The 25,932-nt window shown below is 39.6% G+C and overlaps 2 protein-coding genes and 1 long non-coding RNA gene across 3 annotated transcripts in view; all 3 read right to left on the bottom strand.

Moving 5' to 3' along the window:
• The window catches only part of LOC117504818, a 3,434,143-nt gene that overhangs the window by 3,036,969 nt on the left and 371,242 nt on the right, over window positions 1-25,932 (bottom strand). The gene's annotated exons all lie outside the window — the stretch shown is intronic.
• LOC117504825 (protein NLRC3-like) overlaps window positions 1-25,932 on the bottom strand; it is a 577,399-nt gene that overhangs the window by 187,949 nt on the left and 363,518 nt on the right. The window lies entirely within an intron of this gene.
• On the bottom strand, window positions 4,268-24,759 carry LOC117504898. The gene is made up of 3 exons (XR_004558958.1): window positions 24,748-24,759; window positions 14,374-14,378; window positions 4,268-4,341 (listed from the first exon to the last, which is right to left on the bottom strand). It is a non-coding gene; the product is annotated as an uncharacterized LOC117504898 (long non-coding RNA).

The raw sequence follows: 25,932 nt of genomic DNA, 5'->3' as shown, positions 1-25,932 counted from the left end.
ACAGTATTAAATGACAAAAAAAAATAAATGAACACAATGTTTCCAGCTGTACTAAACATCCTTTCGGAAGCAGAGTGTTACTGCCACTTTAAGGATGGCCCACAACTGCTGAGAGCGCGGTGCGCTCCCAGCGCCCATCGACATGCTCAAACCCCGCTGAAACAACCAGATCATTTCCAATGTGAAAGCTTTGTTGATCCGGGACCTCGTCTGACTTTCACAAAAAGGCAGAAGGCGTCGACATCAGCACTTTTTCGGCACATTCCACTGTTACAGGAGTTTTTTCATGGAAAGAAAAGCGGAGGATTGCGCCACCATGCCGCTCATGGCGCGGGACATAACCACCTCGGTGTTGGTCTCACAGGACGGCTTTGAGATGGCTTCCGGTTGCTTTCCATTTGTGTGATTATCCGATTCTGATTGTGCATGAGCTGGACATGCCCCAACATGTCCTGTGAGGCTTCATCACGGCGTTGCTTTGCACCATGCGGCTCCGCTCGGCTTTCCATGACAAAATCTCTTGTTAAAAGTGAAATCTGTCGGAAAATGGCTGATGTCCAGCTCTTGTGATAACCAGAGAAATTGCACACGACGGTCCCAGCTCCACACAGCCATCCGTTTAGAAATGATCTGGTGGTTTCTGCCTCCCGATGGCGGCTCGGAGCGCGGCGCGCCGTGCGCCACTGTGGGGCGTCCTTAAGGCTGTAGTAACAGTCCTTATTCTCTGTGAAGCCCGTAAAATTTTCACCGAAAGCCAGATACTGTACTATGAAGCGGGGTTACTGGCTTATCAGGGTAACTTCAGGAGTAAGTTGATGACATGTGGAGTAACTTCCCGGTTAACCCGTACTACGAAAGGTGGATAGGTTTCAATTGAGGTATGCTGCCATGGCAACTTACGTTGTGTGCCAAACCTGCTCCGAGCAGGTTATGTTCCAGGATTAGCGTGAGGTTTCAAGCTTAACCACCCCCTTTATAAGTACAGTCCATCCACCTGCATCACTCCGAAGACAATGCCGGCCTACCTGGATGATCCGTGTGATATTGGAGCACAAATTGTGAGGGACTCTCTTCGCAGGGCGAGGGTTTTTAAAGAGCGCCGGAATCCGCTGACATACCCGGACGCTATTCTCTATGAAAGATATAGATCCTCAGCCAAGGGAATTCCTTATCTTTGTCAGCTGATCGGGCCAGACGTCTGTAACATCACTCATCGTACACTGTAATAAAAGACTGTTGTTTTTACAGGAAAACGCTCTCAGCTGTGGTCACCAGGGAGTCCTGTAAAAAATACAGCGGTTAAATGTACAAAAAAAAAAGAGCTCCTTTGTATATTTAACAGTTCCTTTAATGTGAGTCAGCTGTGGTTCATTCACTGTAAATCCATATACATATTATGTCTGTAATGTTATCTACTGTGCTGCTGTATGTTTTACAGGAATTCCGTGGTAACCACAGCTGCCAGCGTTTTCCTGTAAAAACAAGTCATTTTTTACAGTGTAGCAATGCCCCGACGATCGAGCAGATAATGTGCCTTCCGCTTAGATATTTTGCCAGTGGACATTTTATGTATTCCATCGGTGATGCTGAACATCTGAGCAACAATACTGTATGTCGTATGATTCGCAAGGTAGTACTTGCTCTATCTAAACTGTTGGATGCATTTGTCGTTTTCCCTGGCCATTTATCCGCAATGCAAATCAAAGAAGGGTTTTATGCAATCGCGGGTAATTACTAATATCAAAATAGGTCTAATGCATGTCCATTAATTAGGCGAAGTGGGGCTTATCAAACTATGAATATAAACCTACCGTTCTGAAGGATGTTTTTATATTTCATCTTCACCTGCTGCCAGGTGCGTTTGGCACTGCTATTGCATCTGACATATTGACAGGATTAGGAATAGCAATCATACAATCAAGGTACCCTATTTAGGAAACATTAAATTAACCTAACATTTATTAGTAGGCCTATGCCCACTTCTGAATCGTGTTGCATCTGGGCAAAATTAATGGAAGAGGGGCATTTTTTTTGTTTTTACACATATCAGACATTCCACAGGTTAATCATCTGTAACAGATTTGGAGAACAATTACGCATTTACCCTATCAGCAATACGTTACCAACAAGCCTGTCTTGCTTTATTGGCAGACGATGTGTTCGATTTCCCCCTTAACGTTAATTTAAATTCCTCGTAGCTCCGCATAATAATCGTGCATTCTTCTCCGGTAAAGTAAGGTGACCCCGTCATCATTGAAAAATGTTGACGTGTGCTGCAACCCGCCCCTTTTATGTGAACGCGCACATAATCCACTTAGGTTAACACAGGTTCAACAAATCAACATCTTATTCAGTGTCGTAGTACCGATTAACACCACTTGAGGAAACCAGGTTTTGTCAACCCCGGTTTAGGAGGTTGACCCTGGGTTACAACTGAGTAAGTTAACCCCACTTCGTAGTACAGGCCCCTGTTGTGTAGGAGAGATTTAGAGGATTAAAAACATCATCCAGCTCTTTACCTCTTTTGTTCTCTTCTTTTAAATGGCCCATTTCTTCTTCCTGGTCTGTGATCATTCCTTCAGCAGGTGTTCGCTGTAGATTCAACATGTCCCTCAGCTGCTGGACTCCAGACAGGTTTGTAGAAAGACTTAAAAAAAAAAAAAACAACAACAACAAAAGAGAGTCAACAACCAGGGGCCTGTACTACGAAGCAGGGTTAACTTACTCAGATGTAACCCAGGTTCAACCTCTTAAACCGGGGTTGACAAAACCTGGGTCCCTCAAGTGGTGTTAATCGGTACTACGACACTGAATAAGATGTTGATTTGTTGAACCTGTGTTAACCTAAGTGGAGTATGTGCGCGTTCACATAAAAGGGGTGGGCTGCAGCACATGTCACCATTTTTTCAATGATGACGCGGTCACCTTACTTTACCGGAGAAGAATACACGATTATTATGCGGAGCTACGAGGAATTTAAATTAACGTTAAGGGAGAAATCGAACACATCGTCTGCCAATAAAGCAAGACAGGCTTGTTGGCAACGTATTGCTGATCGGGTAAATGCGTAATCGTCCTCCAAATCTGTTACAGATGATTAACCTGTGGAATGTCTGATGTGTAGAAAAATGACCTTCTTCCATTAATTACGCCCTCACCGAGGGATTACATACAGTGTCCACTGGCAGAATATCTAAGCGCAAGGAACATTATCCGCTCGATCGTCGGGGCATTGCTACACTGTAAAAAATGACGTTTTTACAAGAAAACGCTGACAGCTGTGATTACCAGGGAATTCCTGTAGAACATACAGCAGCACAGTAGATAACATTACAGACAGAATATGTATATGGATTTACAGTGGATGAACCATGGCTGACTCACATTAAAGGAACTGTTACATCTAGCTCTTTTTTTGTTGTACATTTAACCGCTGTATTTTTTTTACAGTGGTGACCACAGCTGCCAGCGTTTTCCTGTAAAAACAACAGTCTTTTATTACAGTGTACGATGGATGATGTTACAGACGTCTGGCCCGATCAGCTGACAAAGATAATTCCCTCGGCTGAGGATCTATATCTTTCATATAGAATATCGTCCGGGTATGTTAGCGGATTGCGGCGGTCTTGTGCCCCAATATCAAACGGATCATCCAGGTAGGTCTCACGACATCCTGCATCAACAGAGCCTTAAATTTGGAAGTTTTCAGCTCGAAACAGCCTGACGACGGTGGCTCAGGGCGCATCGCGCTGTCCGGCTCCGTGGGCTGTCCTTAAAGCGACAGTAACACTCAATCTCTCATCAGCCCTTAAAATTTTCACAGAAAACCTGCTGAATTTCTTGAATGGTGTCCACTCAGATGTGCCTTACAGTTTCTGAAAAAATTTTCATCAAGCAAAGCGGCAGTCTCTGAGCCATTCCTAAACAGTTAATTTGCTGATCTACTTTATCCACCACAGAACTCTGGTCAGAGAGCAGACATGGACACACAGGAACAGTTCAGAGCCTTTATATGCAGATTTGTTGGCTAACAGATGAACTTGAATGGCTCAGTTTAACATGCAGGGAGCACAGGAGTTGGAATGAAACATCCATAAACCACTGAATGGTCTGAATTAATAGTTTGGATGAATGAATGGTTTCTGCAAGATAGAAACACAAATAAAACAATGTGATTTTCGTTCCAAATCCTAAACACGCGGTGCTGATTAATACAGTAACATCAGAGAAACACTAACAACTGTTGGCTGAACTTATTCAACATAATATCGTCTAAACAGACCAGATAGCAGCTAGTTAGCTTAGCCCTTAGCTAATAATGCCAAATAACTTAAAACATCACTATCACTATCAACACCACGCAACATCCATAAAACAGAAAACCATCTGCAAATAAGTAACTCACCCTCTTCACGAAGGAATTCTACTTTAAAAGCAGCGTTGTTGGAGTCAAAAATAACTGGTCCTAACGCGACCGAAGCTAACAGCGCATTGGGGCTGTCCAAATCGATGCCTGACCAAAATAACAACTAATACAACGACAGGGAATTTACGACACAACGGATTTGCACTGATCTAAAAAATTACAATTCCACCATGACTGTACCAAGTGGACTAAACATCCAACTTTGCCATCACAAACCGACTTAGTAAGAGTTACAGAGAGGTATTCAGATACCAGAAACTAACATTTTATAAACCATATACAGTGAGGAAAATATGTATTTGAGAGATTGTGGATTTTGCAAGTTTTCCCTTTTACAAAGAATGGAGAGGTCTGTAATTTTAATCATAGGTTCACTTCAACTGTGAGAGACAGAATCTAAAAAAAAATCCAGACAATCACATTTCATAATTTCTGAATAATTAATTTGCAATTTGAAGTGTTATTTATTATTATTATTATTATTTGTAAATGATATGCTCTTTTATTTTGGGCAGCACAGTTGATAAGTGGTTAGCACTGTTGCCTCACAGTGAGGAGGTCATGGGTTCGAGTCTCACCTGTGGCCTTTCTGTGTGGCATTTGCTTGTTCTCCTCATGTTTGTGTGGGTTCTCTCTGGGTGTTCCGGCTTCCTCCAACATCCAAAGACACGCAGGTTAGGTGGATTGGAAACTTTAAATTCTCTGTAGTGCAGCAGCTCAGACAATATTTAGAGCTGAATCCTGCAAACACTGAAACAAGCAGCAAATCCGGCAAAATGTACAGAGATGTCGGGATGAAAAATCTCCTTTTTGGTGGATTTCAGCTTTTTTTTTTTTTTTTTTTTTTTTTTTTTGCCAGTCACCTGGGTTATTTGTTACATCAGTACAAATCCGTTGTAAATTCCCTGTAGTTGTATTAGTTGTTATTTATCTCACCCATATTGGCCTCTCTTCATTGGCTTCCTGTTAATTCTAGAATAGAATTTAAAATTCTTCTTCTTACTTATAAGGTTTTGAATAATCAGGTCCCATCTTATCTTAGGGACCTCATAGTACCATATCACCCCAATAGAGCGCTTCGCTCTCAGACTGCAGGCTTACTTGTAGTTCCTAGGGTTTGTAAGAGTAGAATGGGAGGCAGAGCCTTCAGCTTTCAGGCTCCTCTCCTGTGGAACCAGCTCCCAATTCAGATCACGGAGACAGACACCCTCACTACTTTTAAGATTAGGCTTAAAACTTTCCTTTTTGCTAAAGCTTATAGTTAGGGCTGGATCAGGTGACCCTGAACCATCCCTTAGTTATGCTGCTATAGACGTAGACTGCTGGGGGGTTCCCATGATGCACTGTTTCTTTCTCTTTTTGCTCTGTATGCACCACTCTGCATTTAATCATTAGTGATCGATCTCTGCTCCCCTCCACAGCATGTCTTTTTCCTGGTTCTCTCCCTCAGCCCCAACCAGTCCCAGCAGAAGACTGCCCCTCCCTGAGCCTGGTTCTGCTGGAGGTTTCTTCCTGTTAAAAGGGAGTTTTTCCTTCCCACTGTAGCCAAGTGCTTGCTCACAGGGGGTCGTTTTGACCGTTGGGGTTTTACATAATTATTGTATGGCCTTGCCTTACAATATAAAGCGCCTTGGGGCAACTGTTTGTTGTGATTTGGCGCTATATAAAAAAAATTGATTGATTGATTGATTGATTTAGATCAGGCATCGATTTGGACAGCCCCAATGCGCTGGTAGCGTCGGTCGCGTTAGGACCAGTTATTTTTGACACCGACAATCTGCTTTTAAAGTAGAATTCCTTCGTGAAGAGGGTGAGTTATTTATTTGCAGAGGGTTTTCTGTTTTATCGGGGATGGATGTTCCGTTGGTTTGTTGTGATTCCTGCCGAGTGGGGATGTTTTAAGTTATTTGGCATTATTGGCTAAGGGCTAAGCTAACTAGCCGCTATGTGGTTTGTAGAAGATGTTTGGATATTATGTTAAATAAGTTCAGCCAACATTTAATATAATGGAGGCAAAGCCTTTGACCGAGCATTGTTTTTCTCTATGGAAAAATATTTAAGTTGTTTGATTGAAATACTGTAAAAAAAAAAAAAAAAAAAAAAGTGAACGTTCAATTGGACAATATTATTTTAATAATTTTCTTCAGGAGTTGATGATTTAATTTTAAAAAAGTGATGTTTACACAACAAAAGATAGGCAGGTTATATTTTGCCGGATACGGCAAACAGGCACCTAGTGATATTTGACCGGATCTCCTCGCTAATTGGCTCGTTCAAATGACATCATCGTATAGTTTATTTCAACATGGCGGCGCCCTCTGCAAAGTTGAACTGGACGATATTTCGTGTATGCGGCACGAGCAAAATGGCGGGTTGCCGAGGTGGCGGGCAAGATGGCGAACAGGGCACAAGCAAACTTTTGAGCGCCGTACGTCTGGGTCCCAACGTTAAACTAGAACTGTCCTCTTTTGACAAAAAATCGCTGTGAACTCTGCGGAATCACTGTCTAGCCTACCAGTGAAGAAAGGTACGTGAATAAAAATTATGTGTGCAAATAAAGACAAAACAAACGGAAAGACGGGAGATTCGCTAGCCTTTCATAGCTACGTTGCTGCTGCCGCATCTCCGGAGAAGGCCACCCCGATGGACGCCATCAACCAGGGCAAAACCAGACGACAATTAAGCACTCCCACCAAATAACCACCTGCTAAGAGGTTGGCACAAAACACAGAGAAGACGACATTAAACACAGAGTTGGAAATAAACAGTATGGAATTCACGTTGGCTGACATGGTGAAAATCCTGAGGAAAGTTGAAAGCAAAGTAGATGACTTGACGGAGCAAGCGAAAGAACAGTCAAACATGTTTGCCGAGCTACTCCAGCATGTCGAGGTAAATGGGAAAGCAATCGCTGAATGCTGCTCGAGAGTCGAAACTCTGGAATGCGAATGCAAAGAGCTGAAAAAAGAAAACACTGCTCTGAAAGAAAAGGTTCTAGAAGTTGAACATTACAAACGACGCTGGAATCTTCGACTATTCGGTCTCAAAAGAACAAGATGGCGAAAACATCAGGGAGAAAATCGAGGAGCTTCTGCTGAAAATCTTCCCACAGTGGGCTGACAACATCGGAGATGTGATCGACTCCGTGCACCGCGTCGGAAGAAGGGAGAATGGACGCAGCCGCCAGGTCATCCAGTTTGTAAGAAGAATTCATCGAGATGCAGTTTGGAAATCAACCAAGGATTCACCAGTCTGCAAGGATCGAGGAGTCCGCTTTGTCCAGGATTTCATCGAGGAAGATCTGCTACCTCGAGAGAAACTTTGGCCAATAATAAAACTGGCCAGATCACAGAATAAGGTGGCTTTTTACAAAGGCCACACTGCAGTCATTGACGGCCGCATAGTTACAGCCTAAAAACGAAAATATAAGCACCTTAGACTTGAAAACATTCAAATTATTCAAATCATTTCAATCCAGTTTGTTCTAATGAAATTTCTAACACGTTCAATTGATATTCACAATGTTACTTTTAGATGGACAAATTTCCACGTTTGTTAGGGACCTGCCGAAAGTTTCTTACTTTAAGTAAGGAGAAACTTTACTTCTTCTACAACTTTTTGCTTTTCTATATATATGTGTATGAATGTATGTATGTGTGTGAGCAACAATGCTACTAAAATGCAACTTAAAATTATTGACAAATAATACTCGAGGTCTAAGGGATAGTGTCAAAAGAGAGGCTGTTTTTATACCGCAAAAGTAGACAAGCACAATGCATTCTACTACAGGAAACTCATTCAAATGAAATGGATGAAAAATTTTGGACGTCTCAATGGGGGGACAAAATGTTTTTTTCACATGGGACTTTAAGATCAGCTGGTGTAGCAATTTTATTCAACAACTGCCAAGGGAAAATAGTTAGTACAAAATTTGATGATAATGGCTACTGGATTATAACAGTAATTCAACTTGATGAAGCTATTTTAATACTAGGGAATGTTTATGGTCACTGCAGCATTATGCTAAATAGAAAACTGCTCTCTGAAATACAGGAAGTGCTATTTCAACTCATAATTAAATATGCATCAGAAAACATTGTTTTAGGAGGAGATTGGAATATGGTTAAAGATGACTGGCTTGACAGACATCCCAGTAAATATAACACTCCTCACCTTAATCTCATGTTAACGGATTACTGCGTTTCCTTAAATCTTACAGACCCATGGAGACAAAGACATCCTGATAAAAGACAATACTCTTGGTTTAAACCAAACGGTTCAGCAAAATCCAGGCTTGATTACTGACTAGTAAGTGATGACATAGCCAATCAAACCTCAAAATGTGAAATACTACCAGCACCTCTCACTGATCACTGCTGTGTGGAGTTATTTGTAACACCTCTCCGACAGTCCGTCAGGAAAAATGGGTACTGGAAATTTAACTCCAGGTTACTATTTCACGATGACTTCTGTCAAGGCATAGAAGATCTTATACAAATCATTTTAAAAGATGAATCCCTAGTATCATTTACTCAAAAATGGGAATTCTTAAAATATAAAATCCGTCAATACTCAATCTCTTATAGTAAGCAACTCAAAAAGAGGAATAACATGGAAGATCATCACACTGTAAAAGACATACTTGCCATTACCCTGGGTTCCATAATATCAGAGAATAAGTCTTCTACAACTACAAGAAAAATTAGATAAAATATATGAAAGGAAAGCTCAAGGAGCCTACATAAGATCACGGGCCAAGTGGATGGAGGAGGGTGAAAAGAACACTGCCTATTTTTGCAGATTAGAAAGAGACAAGAACGTAAAACAATAAAATTTTTAGTGATTAATGGTGAGGAATGCTTTAATGAAACATCTATTGCAAATGAAATTACTAAGTTCTATCAAAATCTGTACACCTCCTCCTATTCGGCTCCAAAGGCAAAAAAGCTTTCTGAAACAAATTAAACAACATATCCCACAAATTGATGAGTTTAAAGAAAACTGTGAGCAAGACATAAACCTTACTGAGCTTGACAAGGCAATTATGTGCCTAAAACTTGATCATTCTCCAGGTCCTGATGGGCTAACTGGTAACTTCTATAGACATTTTTGGAAATCACTCAGAAACCTACTCTTTCAAATGTTTAATGAGGCCATAGATAATTTAGCTCTACCAACAAGCATGAAACAAGGTATCATCACTTTAATTCCCAAACCAGATAAAGATACAAAAATACTAGTAAACTATCACCCAATCTCACTTCTTAATAATGATTATAAACTACTTACATATATATATACTAATAGACTTAGAAAATAGACACTATTATTAATGAAACACAATCAGGCTTTGTGAATAAAAGATCTATACATAATAATATTAGATTGGTAAAAGACCTATTAGATTATCTATCAATCAATCAATTTTTTTATATAGCGCCAAATCACAACAAACAGTTGCCCCAAGGCGCTTTAAAGCCTTTAGATTATAGTGACTTAAATGAAGACAAAGGATTCATTCTATTCCTTGACTTTTATAAGGCCTTTGATCAACTAGAGCATCAATTTCTTTTTCAAGTACTGTGGGCATATGGCTTTGGACCTAAATTTTGTAATGTAATTGAAACATTCTATAGAGATACTACTAGTACAGTGACGCTTCCAACTGGTACCACACCACGCTTCTCTTTAAATAGAGGAGTAAAACAAGGATGCAATATTTCACCATTCCTATTCATAATGGCAGTTGAAATGCTGGCCATTATGCTTAAAAATTCAAGTATAGAAAAATTGAACATTTTTAATAAACAGCTTATAATTGGTCAACTTGCTGACGACACAACTATCTTCCTCAAAAATTTTGAACAAATTCCTGTAGTATTAAACTTAATTGACCTCTTCTCTGAAGCATCTGGTTTGACACTTAATCGTAATAAATGTGAACTTATGGCCATACACGATTGTAACCTTATAGAAGCATATAATATTCCAATAAAATCTTGTGTAAAATATCTGGGCATTAATCTAACTAAAGATACTGATGCAAGTGACTCATTAAATATACACCCAAAAATTAATCGGTGTAAATCTAAGTTGAATTCTTGGCTACAACGAGACCTAACAGTTTTTGGAAGAACATACCTAACTAAAATGGAATCTCTAGCAAGATGTATTTATCCAGCCTACTCCATGGCGATCCCAGACAAATCAATAAAAGCCATAAACAAGCTCAACTTTAACTTTGTCTGGAAAAACAAAGTTCACTATATTAAAAAATCTGAAACCATAAAAGAATACGAGGAAGGTGGACTTCAAGTAATTGACTTGAATGTTTAAATACTGTACTAAAAATAAAATGGTTAAAATCTTTCCTAACTGAAAAAAATAGCACCTGGTTCTGCCTCTCCAAAGGCCTATTTGATAAAATGGGAGGTATTGAATTCATCCTTAAATGTGATTTTAATGTTGATAAATTACCAGTTAAACTATCGTCCTTTCATAAACAAGTCCTGTTAAGCTGGAAACTTATGTACAACCACAATTTTACTCCACATCAAACCCCAATATGGAACAACAGATATGTACTTTGCAATAGAAAATCTATTTTCTTGCAGAACTGGATGGATAAAGGAGTGTGGTCAATACGCCATCTGATGGATGACCAAGGGAACTGGTTATCATTTGAAAACTTCTGCACCCTACACAGTATTACATGTCGAAGGGCAGAATTTAAAAAAATCTCCAAAGCAATCCCTCAAGCTCTCAAACGCCTAATAGAGAGCATGGAAATGAGCAATCTGCCTGCTCCTAACCTCCCAAACCTGCAAATCTATGAACAAAATTTCTTAGAAAAAAATATACCCAACAAAACTCTCAGAAAATGTCTAAATAATCAATTATTCCCCATAAAACCAAATAGAAACTCAATCATCCAAAAATTTTCTAAAGTTGAAATTAAAAAAATTAGAACTGAATATCTAAAATTTCCCATTAGTCCCAAAACAAAAGAAACACACTTTAAAATTTTAAATGAAATTTATCCATCCAGGGACCTGCTTAGAAAAAGATTTAATATTGAACAAAACAACTGTATATTCTGTGATAACGACATTGAAAGAACCGAGCATTTATTTTACCAGTGCATATATTCCAGGACATTTTGGGACGACTTATGGAACTGGCTATCTTCAAGAATCCAGCTACAAAGTGATCTGAAATGGGATGATATTATTTTTGGTATTTTTTCAAGAGACACTGAAACAAGAAATGTGCTGAACAATACCTTATTGTTAGCAAAATATTTTGTACATACATGTAAATGTAAGAAAGTAAAGCCCATTTTCACTGTCTTTAAAAAACAAATGCAAGATAACTATGTAAAATCCCTTAAACAGATGACATGTAAAAATGCACTATCTCTGATGGAAGCCATAGAAGATCTACAACTTTTTGCTGACCTCTAATGTTTGTATATAGATGTATATCTTCGTGTGTGTGTGTGTGTGTGTGTGTGTCTATATTCTTTTCTTCTTTTGTTAAGTTACCAGTGCCTTGTAAACCGCACCAGAATGTTTCAAATTAATTACCAAGATGGTTTGTACATTTAATCCTGTTGGGAAGGAGAGGGAGAGAGAGGAGAAGGAAGAAGAAGAAGGGGAAAAAACAACAAAAAAACAACTATTTCTCATAATACTGAGAACGTTATTGTGGCCTTCCCTTTTTTTTTCGTTACTGTATGTTGTTGCATTTGTTGAAAAAGTTTTGGGGGAAAAAAAACAAAAAAAATGGCGGGCTGCCATGTTTTGCCGGCCATCTAAATTTATTCACGACAGAATGGACCGGCCGCGGTCAGGCGGGAACTTAAAGGTGATCGGAGTTTAAGATCTCCTTATTTCACATTCATGATAGTAGCTCGATATTTTTAATTTTTATTATGGAAAATTGGCATATTTTAATATTCACTTTTCAGGGGTGGAGTGATCGAAGGTTTTGCAGACATGACACTGACAGAGGAAAAAACAGGATAAACACACGTGCTGACTTGGACTTCTGTATTTTCATTTTTATTCTGTCTTAAATTTGCACATATTGTTTATCATCCCTGCCCTACACAGAAAATTACTAAGACTGCAAAAATTATTTCCACTGTGTAGCGAAAAGCACCGGTGGACATAATTTTGTGCGTGGTGGTGGAAATAATTTTTGCCATATGGTTGAAATAATTTTCGCCACATGGTGGAAATAATTTCGGCATGGCTATGCCACGTTTTTAAGCTGCTTTTAGCGTCCGAGAATCCCTCTGGTAGTAGGTCATTTTCTGTTCCAATTCAAACAACTTCATGGCACCCAAAATGGCATTTAAAGATGAAAAATTAGCACCAACACTCAATGCCGAGAGCGCTGCAACACTCAGTGCCGAAGACGCCGCCATGTTGATACCTTCTACGATGACGTCATTTGAATTAGCCAATCAGCGAGGAGATTCTGTCAAATATCGCGAGGTGTGTGTTTGGCAAAATATACACTTCGCAAAAGATATTTATTCTCCTGACTTATGTGAAATACACAGACAGGACATTTATCTGATGTGAGCCATATGTATGTAACAGATTAGTTAAATCAGGAGGCGCTGAACATCTACGGGGAATCCTGAGTCGGGATGTGCACCTCATTTAATGACCAGGTCAAAATGTCGTTTTTTTTTTTTTTTTTTTTTTGCCAAATGTGTTTGATCGATCATCAAAATGTGATCTGGGTGCATACTGTAAAAACTATTAAAATATGATGAGAGACGAAGGAGTGAAGGCAGCAAAGTGTCAGATCACAGCTTTGTGCTGTAACCTTGGTGTCAGGCTGCGGCTCCGAGTCTGAGTACGGCATGAAAAAAAATAATCGATTGGGGTTTAAATCACAGAAATGACTCCGCTCCCACATGCGAGGGGTTTAATGGAAATACATTGCGATCGGATAGGACATTGTATCTGATGTGAGGGAAAATTCCATTGTACAAAATCTGTTATATACGGTGTTTTTATTACATGGAAATCAATACAAAAACTTTAGGACTTTTTTTGTCCGGTGACTGTGATTATCTGGTTTATACGATGACAGTTTATGTGAGTTTTATTGAACATGGGACTGAACAATAAATTTACCTCTCAAAGCTTTGACGATGATGTTGGCTTCTATCCCATACAGCTGATTTTATTTTCCAAATTTTTCTTCTATTTGGATCTGAAGTGAATCTGTACTTCTTGAAGACCTTGCTGTGTCTATTTGTGCCTTCAAATGCAGAGCAACCTGGCATTTTCAGCAAATAAAATAGCTGGATTTATATGCACACACATTAACAGCAAATGCTATTTTGAACCCAAGATGGCACCACGAGTCACATGACTGATTTTCGACTCATGTCGCCATTCTCTCTATCAAGGCACACTAATTCCAACTCCTGTGCTCCCTGCATGTTAAACTGAGCCATTCAAGTTCATCTGTTAGGCAACAAATCTGCATATAAAGGCTCTGAACTGTTCCTGTGTCCATGTCTGCTCTCTGACCAGAGTTCTGTGGTGGATAAAGTAGATCAGCAAATGAATTATTCTCTACATATCACATTCACAACACCACTGAGAAAAAATGAGGGGGGTATATGGGTTGCCGCGGACTTTGCACCAAGCACCCTCTGGTGGCCATTTTTGATTGATGAAAACTTCACAAAGCTCAATACAAATATGTTCACTTTTCAAATGGGTCAGACTCGTCAATAAAGTGAATTTAATGTCCAGTGGTTCATTTCAGGTCAACTTGGTGTATAAATGTCATCGTTTCAGGCAGTGAGAGCTGTCAGCTGGCTGTTAGAGACAAAACAAAACCAGCTGACAATCAGTTCAATAGACAATCAATGCAGTCTGAGCTTGTTTTCATCGGGCGGCCAGTCACAGAGGTACGAATTCTCGCCTTCGAATTGGCCACTTTGCCGGAAGTGACTGTCTCTGCGGCAACCATGGAGCTGTATATAAGAACTAGAGAGCGCAGTAGCGCTGAGCTGTGTGCCGACAAGGAGGAGTGATCGCCATTTTAATTCCGGGCAAGTTAGTGATTTGCGTGCTTAGAAGTTCCCTAGGTCTCATCAAGAAACAGGTGGAATATGCCGGAAAGCTGTGCATGTTGGCAAAGTCACAAATGGAGGAACAAGGGAGACAATATTTCTAGAGGTGCACCGATCAGGATTTTTTAGGCCGATCACAGATCACTGAAATTTTGATCGGCCGATACCGATCAAGTACATATTTGGATCATGCCCAAAATAAGAATATAGGTCTAATGTATAGGACTATTTTTGCATTAAGACTTAATGATGAAAACAAAAAAACATGCATTGAAATAAAGACACTAGAATAAACTGCCAACTTTTGTTTTATTACACTGACTTTGTTCTACCAGCAAGCTTTGTTTTTTCCATGTTTCATGTTGCTCAGGTTACAGCCTACAGAACGTTGAGAATGTAAAATACAGCCCTCATTCTATGGGGTTAAAATTGTCTCAATATTTGTAAATGATTGTAAATAATCATTGATTTGCAAATGTGTTCAAATATCCCCAAATGCAAATTTCATATTTGTAACTTGTAAATTGGTCTTAGCAGATAATGTTGTATTTGTAAATATAAAACTTAATTTGTAAAAAAAAAAATTTACATTTGTAAAACTGGAAATTGTATTTGTGAATTGAGTTTCAGCATTTGTGGATCACCAATTACATGCATTCATCGCTTTCCTTTGTGACGTAATTTTGAGACATTCTTTTCGCAAAATCATCAATCATCACCAATTTTATTTATATAGCACCAAATCACAACAAACAGTTGCCCCAAGGCGCTTTATATTGTAAGGCAAGGCCATACAATAATTGCGTAAAAACCCCAACAGTCAAAACGACCCCCTGTGTGCAAGCACTTGGCGACAGTGGGAAGGAAAAACTCCCTTTTGACAGGAAGAAACCTCCAGCAGAACCAGGCTTAGGGAGGGGCAGTCTTCTGCTGGGACTGGTTGGGGCTGAGGGAGAGAACCAAGAAAAAGACATGCTGTGGAGGGGAGCAGAGATCAATCACTAATGATTAAATGCAGAGTGGTGCATACAGAGCAAAAAGAGAAAGAAACAGTGCAGCATAACTAAGGGATGCTTCAGGGTCACCTGATCCAGCCCTAACTATAAGCTTTAGCAAAAAGGAAAGTTTTAAGCCTAATCTTAAAAGTAGAGAGGGTGTCTATCTCCCTGATCGTACATTGTAAAGTTCCTTGTGGTTGTATTGAAGGTGGCTGTGGAGGTTTGTCGTGTTTCCTCTCGACGTAGCCACTATTTTTCGGCATGACTTGCAAAGAACTTGTCTGTGATACGTCCTGTGTGGAAAAACTGAAGTAGTCTCAAATTCTGGAGGTGTAGTGTCTTTTAGGAACAAGTTGCTCTGTGTTTTCGTCTCCTTTCGTCTCTTCCTTCCCCGCCATGCTTGTCTTCCTTCTGTGTGTGTACGTGCTCACTGCTCCGCTGAGAGCATGTGCTCGCTCTGACCAATAGCGACACGGCACCTTCACATTTAAGGTCGCGCCGGATTGGTCAAAGTCCGCACATAAAGAAAGACCTGATTTATACATTAAATAATTAGAAATTATTGTGCATCTTTTCGATATGCCTATCGCACGTGCCAATATCGCGATGACGATATTTTTTCGATATATCATGCAGCCCTACATGGTAGAGTTTTGTCTTGTACTTGTAGATGTAGCGACGAACTGTGTTAACTGACACTGGTTTTCTGAAGTGTTCCTGAGCCCACACCGGAAGATCCTTCACACAATGACTACGTTTACATGCAGCCAATAACCCTTTCATAACTGGAATATTGGCAATAACCCGGTTGTGCACGGCCATGTAAACACCCGCAAAAACCCGAATATGCTCATATTCCGGTTTTTAAAAACCCGAATAAGACCCCTGGGTTACTCCTTTTCTAAACAGATGTTCTTTGAGCATTCATCAACTTTCCCAGTCTTTTGTCCCAGCTTTTTTGAAACATGTTGCAGGCATCCATTTCAATATGAGCAAGTATTTTCACAAAAACAATAAATTTTATCGGTTTGAACATTAAATATCTTGTCTTTGTGGTGTATTCAATTGGTTGAAGAGGATTCTGTTTTTATTTACATTTCACACAACATCCCAACTTCATTGTAATTGGTGTTGTACTCTGTAATCATGACCATCACAGTTTTTAAAATGCCAGTCGCAAAGCATTCTTATTTTTTTTTGACATCATGCAAAATTTATATGTCTGTGACACTGATCTGTATAACAGATACAAATCTGTTTCCTCTGATCCGCGGAAGCCCGAGGAATGGCTCACGCAAAGCGTTGCTCTTGGTTACAACAGTTGTCATAAAGTGGGACTGGTTGTTGTTATTAATCCTATTCAATCAATAATTTGCATCACTTTATACTAAAATTTAACTTTTGACCCCTGTACAAACTGAAATTTACCTTTGTCGCCATTCTTCCTGTTTGTACCCCATAACTACATAACATTCAGTCATAGATAGTCCAAACTATACCTTTTTGGAGTCTCTGTGATCAGACAAGTAATGTGGTGTAGTTTTCAATTTAATTAGACCATTTTTAGATTTTGACCTCCGTGTAATTCCTCCTACCTCGCCACCTATTGAAAATTTAAGTGGGTGGTCGTTTTTTTTGTTTGTTTTTTTTTTCTTTTTTTAAGTGTAGTGTCTAAGCTATATTTGTGGTGAATTTGATGTTTGTACCACCAGTTGAAGGAATGTTTCAGTTATCTGCTGCACTAATAAGCCAACAGAGCATGAACCAGCTGCTGTCTGTTAGCTTAAATGTGTATATAAGACAATCTGGATTATAGGAGAAATGCTGCTTTTAACAACCTGCACCTCATTTCTAGCATAAAATATGGTCATTTACTCACCAACAAGGTTGGGTAGGATTACTTTGAAATGTAATCAGATTACAAGTAATACAAATGTATGTACATACCTACATGTAATCCACATGTATTCTTTCAATAACTCCACACAGAAAGGCCACAGGTGGGAATCGATACCATGACCTTGCTGTGAGGCAACAGTGCAAACGACTAATCCAACATGCTGCCCAAAGTAATAATAATACATTTGTAAAGCATTTTAAATAAATGATAAACTCAACAAATTGCTGAACATAGCCGGAGACGAACATGAAACAAAGATCCCCATATCCCAAAATAAAAACAAAAACAAAAGAATAAAATACAACAAGCAAAAACAATGAAAAGAAGATGAAGATGAGGCTCTGAAGCCTGCTGACTTCTTTTTAACCCTTGAGACACAGAGCAAGTCTGTATCCAAGGACCACAGGGCACGAGGGGTCACATAAGGCAGAACAAGTTCAGCAAGATAGTTGAGTTCATGACAATTTGTGAAATTTAAAACAAATGCTGATGTACATTTCTACTTTATCAGTTCCATCAGTGCAATAACTTACTGTCATCAGGTCAAACTCACCACTGATACTTTATTTTAGTGAGTGTTGTCACTAATATTTATTGTTAAATGAATTGTATTGTTTCTTTACAGACATGCAGCCGTTGTTGGTGATTAAAGAAGAAACTCTCCCTGAACACCAGGAATGGAATCTGAGTGTTGACCAGGAGGACATTAAAGAAGAAGAGAAGCTGTGGATAAGTCAGCAGGGAGAGCAGCTTCAGCAGCTGGAGGAGGCAGATCTCACCAAGTTTGGTTTCACTGCCGTCCCTGTGAAGAGTGAAAATGATGATGAAAAACCAGAGTCATCACAGCTTCATCAAAGCCGAAGTGATGAGAGCACAGAGGCTGAGCCTGTAGCCAGCAGCTCATCTGTACACAGAACACTGACAGGAGAAGATGATGGAGAGGATGATGGAGGACCACAACCAGCCAGCAACTCAGGTCCAAACAGTCATTTACAACCAGATACCAGTGGCAGGAGTTCAGACAGTTCTGGAACTGAGACTGATGACAGTGATGACTGGAAACAGACCAGAGAACTTGAGTCAAGATTTACCTATCGGAAAAAAAACAATATTGTTCGTTCAGGCAACACTGATGAGAAACAATTTAAAGGCTCTAAATATGGAAAAGCATCTGGTCACATGAACAACTCAGAGGAACAAAAGGGGAGGAAAGCAAGAAGAAAACCATTTAGCTGTTCTGATGGGAGTAAAGGACAGAAACAGAAGGGCACTCTGAACAAAGATATTAGAATTCAGACAGGACAAAAAACATTTGACTGTTCTGAGTGCGGTCAAAGATTTGGACGAAAGAGCCACCTGATCAAACACATGATAATTCATACAGGACAAAAAGCATTTGTCTGTTCTGAGTGTGGTCAAAGGTTTGGACGAAAGGGCACCCTGAAAACACACATGATAATTCATACAGGACAAAAAGCATTTGTCTGTTCTGAGTGTGGTCAAAGGTTTGGACTAAAGGGCGACCTGAACAAACACATGATAATTCATACAGGACAAAAAGCATTTGTCTGTTCTGAGTGTGGTCAAAGGTTTGGACGAAAGGGCACCCTGAAAACACACATGATAATTCATACAGGAGAAAAAGCATTTGTCTGTTCTGAGTGTGGTCAAAGGTTTGGACTAAAGGGCTACCTGAAAAAACACATGATAATTCATACAGGAGAAAAAGCATTTGTCTGTTCTAAGTGTGGTCGAAGATTTGGACAAAAGGAACACCTGAAAACACACATGATAATTCATACAGGGCAGAAACCATTTGTCTGTTCTGAGTGTGGTCGAAGATTTGGACAAAAGGGAAACCTGAAATCACACATGATAATTCATACAGGACAAAAATCATTTGTCTGTTCTATTTGTGATCAAATATTTGGACGAAAGGGAAACCTGAAAACACACATGATAATTCATACAGGACAGCAGGAAGACACATTGAAGGAGGTGCAATCAAACCTGATATTGTCATCTGGAACAAGCAAGAGAAAACAGCCAAAATCATCGATGTGACAGTCCCCAATGACTACGGCCTGAATCGAGCTGAAAGGGGAAAGATCTCGAAATACCAAGACCTGAAAAATGACCTACGAACATTGATTGAACATTGAAAGACATCGATATCATCCCAATTGTGGTGGGGACAACAAGCCTGATGAAGAAGAACCTGAAGAAATATCTTAAGGCAATCCCCGGTCACCCAAGTGCACATGAGGTGCAGTTGTCTGCGATTAAGGGAACGATCACCATCTTGAAGAGAGCCCTCGGATACAATGCCAGATCTGGTTAGGATAACTATAGAGCCTAGGGTGCAACTTTAGACCCCAAGTTTGGGGCCCATTGCATTCTACTAAAAAGACAAAGATAAATGAAAAACCAAAGACAAAAAAAAAATAAGTTCTGGAACTGAGACTGATGACAGTGATAAAAGCTCTAAATATGGAAAAGCATCTGGTCACATGAACATCTCAGAGCAACAAAAGGAGCGGCAAACAAGAAGAAAACCATTCAGCTGTTCTGATCGATGACAGATACTGGAACAGGAGGACACTCGGCTGGATAATCCACCAGATCAGCATAGTTCTGATCCTGGACTCCAGCAACAACAGCATCAATGGGCCAGAAGAAACAAACAAAACTACGCCACAGTAAATTGGACCATTGAAGAGAAGAAAAAGATCTTTCACTGCTTCACTTACTCAAGGCATGAGAAGTGGGGCAGAAAGAAAAAGGCAGTATTTGAGGAGCGCATAAAAGAAGCGGATCTACCACCACAAAAGAAAGAGGCCACCACAACTGCAAAATGCAATTGATTGCCTCACAAATCGCAAAATATCTGACAGCAGAGGAAATAAAAAAATAGAGGAAGAAGCCCAAAAGGAAGCGATAAAAGATCATCAATTGATGGATAAAGGGAAACAGCTTCAGTTTGAAAGGAGTCAGTGGAAGAGGGAGGAAGAGTGGATACTGCTGTGGGCAATGGAATATGCTAAAATGAAATATACCAATAACCAGACAAAGAGATCTAGAGAATGGCAAAAATATTCCACCACCACTGCCCAAGTAAAAAACACATCCTAAGTAAGAATCTCACCACCCAAAAATCCAACTTTATCACACAAAAACATTTCTAGGATGATGAAATAAAAGCGATGCAACAGGAGGTTGAGCAATTGAACAGAGACGGCATCTGCCCTCTGACGCGACCCATTGCACCACCAAAAAATGATTGCCCTCAAAAAAAGTACATCCAAAAAAAACCACCAGACCAAGCCAGCCTCTCACACCAAACAAAAAAGTAGGTGTCAAACACAACCCTGGCAAGAAATAAATCAGGCATTGCCCCCCCGAAAAAACAAACCATTCACTGCCCCCCGAAAAAACGAGCAACTCACTGCCCTCTGAAAAAATGAGCTGTTCACCAGCTCATCTACAAAACAATATACAGCTGCACACAGACCCAGAACAGCAGGAACTAGAAGAGGAATTGGCAAGTAATATAGAAGAAACAAGAAAAATGGACATGAATGAGTGCCCAAAGCTGACTAAACTAAAGGAGAATACAAAATTCAAAACTATACTGCAAAAAGTTAACAGAGGACTGACTAAATTGGTCCCAAAAGGAACCACATTGACAGAGTTAAACTCCATAAATTATGGAGCGGCATGGTACATACAAAGTAAATTAGCCCCACAAGATTTGGAGAGAAATGGAACCACAAATAAGAAAAAGAATACCATGCCACGATGGAAAAAGAAATTACAACAAAAAAATCAGCCGCCTAAGAGCAGAGATCTCCCAAATGGCCACATTTTTGGGAAACAAAAACCACAAAAAGAATCTTCTTAAAAAAGTAAAGCGCATTAAAAGAAAATACAATGTTGAAGACAAACAGCTAGGTGGAAGGCTGGCTGAACATCAAGCCTTAGTAAGCTTTCCCAGCACAAATTAGGAACAAGGACAAGAACATACAAACAAAACAGATAAACTATTTGCAAAAAACCCCAGACTGGTGTACAGGAAGCTGGCAAATGACACAATAGAAGTACAACAGCCACCTGAGAGAGAGGAAATTGAAAAATTCTGGAGACCACTCTTTGAAGACCCAAAACAACACCAAGAGGCTGAGTGGATTGAAAAAATAAAACAGAAAAACAAAAACAACAAATGCCAGCAATTGTAATCACTGAAGAAGACATCAGAAAGAAAATGAGTGAATACAGTAACTTCAAGGCACCTGGCATCAACAAAATCCCAAATTTGTGGCTGAAAAGACTGACAGCATTACACCAACATTATGCTGTGGCTTTCACAAAAATATTGAACGGAGAAGAGGACACACCAGACTGGCTAACGACAGGGAACACAAGCCTAATTCCAAAGACCAAGGAAACACAGCTTCCCAACAAGTACAGACCCATCTGCTTCCTAACAACATACAAATGGCTGACAGGAATCATAGATGATGACATTTATGAACATCTGGACACTGGTGGCTACCTGGAAAATGAACAGAAAGGATGTTCCAAAAGAAGATTAGGAGCTAAAGACCAGTTACTGACAAGTTATCGTGGAGGACTGCCAAACAAGGCAGAGGAACCTCAGCATGGCTTGGATTGACTACAAAAAGGCATTTGACAGTGTACCACATTCCTGGATCATGAGGTGCTTAGAACTCTACAACATCAATGAGGAAATAAGATCTTTCCTGAGAGCAGAAATGAACAAGTGGAACACCACCATCACCCTCAATCACACAGAGGGACAAATAACAATCCCAGACGTACGAGTTCAGAGAGGGATACTTCAAGGAGACAGCCTTTCACCTCTCTTATTCTGCTTAATCATGGACCCGCTCAGCAAGATCCTGAAGGAGCAAGACATCGGATATGACTTAAGTAAAGACAGAGGAAAGGAAAACCAAAAACTTGTGAACCATCTGTTAATGGACGATTTGAAAATCTATGCTGACACAAAAATGGGACTCCGTCAGCTCGTGGAAACTGTCCATAAGTTCTCAAAAGACATTGGCATGGAATTTGGACTGGATAAATGCTCAAAATGCACAATGACAAAAGGAAAAAAAGACAAAAACCGAAAACATACAATTGGATGAAGGGAACTACATTGAAGATCTGGCTGCAGACTCCACATACAAATACTTGGGAATTGAACAAAGTAATACAATTGAACACAAGACTACCTAAACCGCTTAAAAAAGATCTGCAAAACAGTTGACACCAAAAAACAAGATCACAGCCATAAACCAGTTTGCAATACCGGTGGTGACCTGTGGGTTTGGCATAGTGGACTGGCCACAGTGTGAGCTTAATAAGTTGGACACAAAAACCAGGAAGATGCTCACCCTCCACAAAATCACATACAGAAATCAATGCATGGACAGAATATATCTCCCTCGCAGAGAAGGTGGTATGGGTCTCACTGAAATCAACCAGGCCTACAGAGCATCGATAATAAGTATTGGACAGTACTTAAAGAGCTCTGAAGAAGAAATCATAAAAAAGGTCGCACAACACCACAGGGACTTAACTGAACGGACCTCAATCACTAAACTGGCAAAAAAACTTTGGCGAAGAACTTCTACAAGAGAGAAAAAGCAACAGTCTCATGCCTGCAACAAAACTTGCAAGACAAACCAGAGAACAATACTGCAAAAGAGAAGGAAAACATCGAGTGGAAAGATGGAAACAGCACAAAAGAGCCGGCCATTTCCAAGAAGAACTCGAAAAGGAATACATTGACAAAGTTGGATCAATGCAGTGGCTAAAAAATGGAAAACTTGGTTTTGATGGAGAAAGAATTCTGATTGGAGCACAAGATCAGGGACTTCTAACTAATGGCTTCAAAAAAATGGCAGGGATCTCACAAAATGATAAATGCCGATTCTGTCATACAGCTGTTGAGAGTGTAAACCATCTAACTTCAGCATGCCAGATCCTCATGGCAGATGGATATTATACATCCAGACACAACAAGATCTGTCAATATCTCCACTGGAAGATCTGCAAGGAACTGGAGATGGAAGTCAAAGAACATGTCTGGGAGCACGAGCCAGCACCAGTCTCATCCAACAGAAAAGTAACTGTCTTCTACAACAAAGAGATCCCAGCAGGAAGACTATAAAGCCTAGGGTGCAACTTTAGACCCCAGGTTTGGGGCCAAATGCATTCTACTAAAAAGACAAAGATAAATGAAAAACCAAAGGCAAATCGTCAAAAAGCATTTGTCTGTTCTGAGTGTGGTCAAAGGTTTGGATGGAAGGGCACCCTGAAAACAACTTTAGACCCCAGGTTTGGTGCCCACTGCATTCAATTAAAAAGACATCAAAGATGAATAAAAAACAGACAAAAAGCTGTTCTGTTCTGATCAGAGTAAAAAACAGAAGGGCACTCTAAACAAACACATGATAATTCATAGTCATTCACTGCCCCCCAAAAATGAGCCATTCACCAACCAGCTCATCGACAAAACAATATCCAGGTGCGCCCAGATGCAGAACAGCAGGAAATAGAAGAAGAATTGGCAAATAAGATTGAAGAAACCAGAAAATAAACTAAAATAAAGGGGAATAAAAAAATTCAAAACTATCCAGCAAAAAGTTAACCTGGGACTGACTAAAATGGTCCCAGAAGGAACCACATTGACAGATTTAAACTGGAGCAGCATGGTACATACAAAAAATTAGTAAATTAATTTGTAAATTAGTTCCACAAGATTTGGAGAGAAAAGGAACCACAATTAAGAAAAAGAATACTGTGCCACAATGGAAAAAGAAATTACAACAAAAAAATCTGCCACCTAAGAGCAGAGATCTCCCAAATGGTAACATTTTTGGGAGGTTAAAACCATAAAAGTAACCTCCTCAAAAAAGTAAATCACATTAAAAGAAAATAGTGTTGAAGATAAAAATCTGGGTGGGAGGCTGAACATCAACACAAACAACAAATGCGAAACAGCAAATGCCAGCAATTGTAATCACTGAAGAGAAAATCAGAAAGAAAATGAGTGAATACAGTAACTTCAAGGCACCTGGCATCAACAAAATCCCAAATTTTTGGCTGCAAAGACTGACAGCATTACACCACCATTATGCTGTGACTTTCACAAAAATATTGAACGGAGAAGAGGAAACACCAGACTGGCTAACGACAGGGAACACAAGCCTACTTCCAAAGACCAAGGAAACACAGCTTCCCAACAAGTACAGACCCATCTGCTGCCTAACAACAACGTACAAATGACTGACAGGAATCATAGATGATGACATTTATGAACATCTGGACACTGGTGGCGAAATATGCGAATATGTGCGAAATGATATAATACGCCTGAACACTTTTTTTTTATGTGAGTGGTTTTGGCACTGATCTGATGCCACATCTGTTTCTCTGAGTGTAATAACGTCTTAATGTTGGAATTGTAATTTTTTTAGAAAAATATGGACTTTTTTAGGGTGAAAACTGAAATTCACCCAAAGTTTTTCCTTCAGTTCTTGATGGATTTTGATGATTGATTTTGTTTGTTTCATCTAAACACTGATTTACAATCCTTCCTCACACAATATTGAACTTTTGAATTGTTTTGGAAATTGTAGAATTTTTTTTATGGTGAAAATAGTGAAATTTACCAAAACACTTTTTTTTCTTTCAGTTTCTAATATATTTTAATTCTGTTGGTTTTGTTTGATTCGTCTAAACACTGTTCATAATTCATCCTTGTGGATATATGAAATAATAAATTTGAGTAAAAAAAATAATTTCATTAAGGTGAAATTCATGCAAAAGTAAATTATGATTTTTGCTCAAAACAAATATTGTGAGTTTGGAAAACAATAAAATTCAGCAAACTGGTGAATTTGGTTTGTTTGAAGTTCTGTTCTTCCCTGTTGAATTTTGAATGTCAACGTTTGGTCATGAAAAACCATGAAATTCACCCGCAGTTGTTCAAGTTCCCAAATTCAGTGATGTGAAAACTCCGCGGAATTCTGCGGATTTCATCATGGAGAGGGGGAGCGGGGTGTTAGTGATGCACTCTTTAATCGTGTACATCACTGAGTTTTTAACATGCTTATCGCAAAGTGTTCTCTTTTTTTTTACAACATCGTGCACGTTTTAGAAGTCCGCGTACACTGATCTGTGTGTTACAGATACAAATCGGTTTCCTCGGATCCGCGGAGTTTCGAGGAGGAAAAATGCCACTCAAATTAATGGCTATGAAAACTCCACGGATCCGCGGGATTCCGCTGATTTCATCCTGGAGAGGAGGGAGGGGTTGTGCGTGTTGTACTCTTTAATTGTGATTGTCGCTGAGTTAGGAAAATGCCCGCAAAATGTGTTTTTTATGACATCGAATAGGTTTTATGGATCCGCGGATTTTCGAGGACGTTGTGTCCTGTCAAGTATGATTTACGACACTGAAGACCGTATT

Source organism: Thalassophryne amazonica, chromosome 23, assembly GCF_902500255.1.
Source record: "Thalassophryne amazonica chromosome 23, fThaAma1.1, whole genome shotgun sequence".
Taxonomy (NCBI): Eukaryota; Metazoa; Chordata; class Actinopteri; order Batrachoidiformes; family Batrachoididae; genus Thalassophryne; species Thalassophryne amazonica.
Note: the sequence above shows the minus strand (reverse complement) of the source record. Positions and strands in the feature narration are given on the sequence as shown.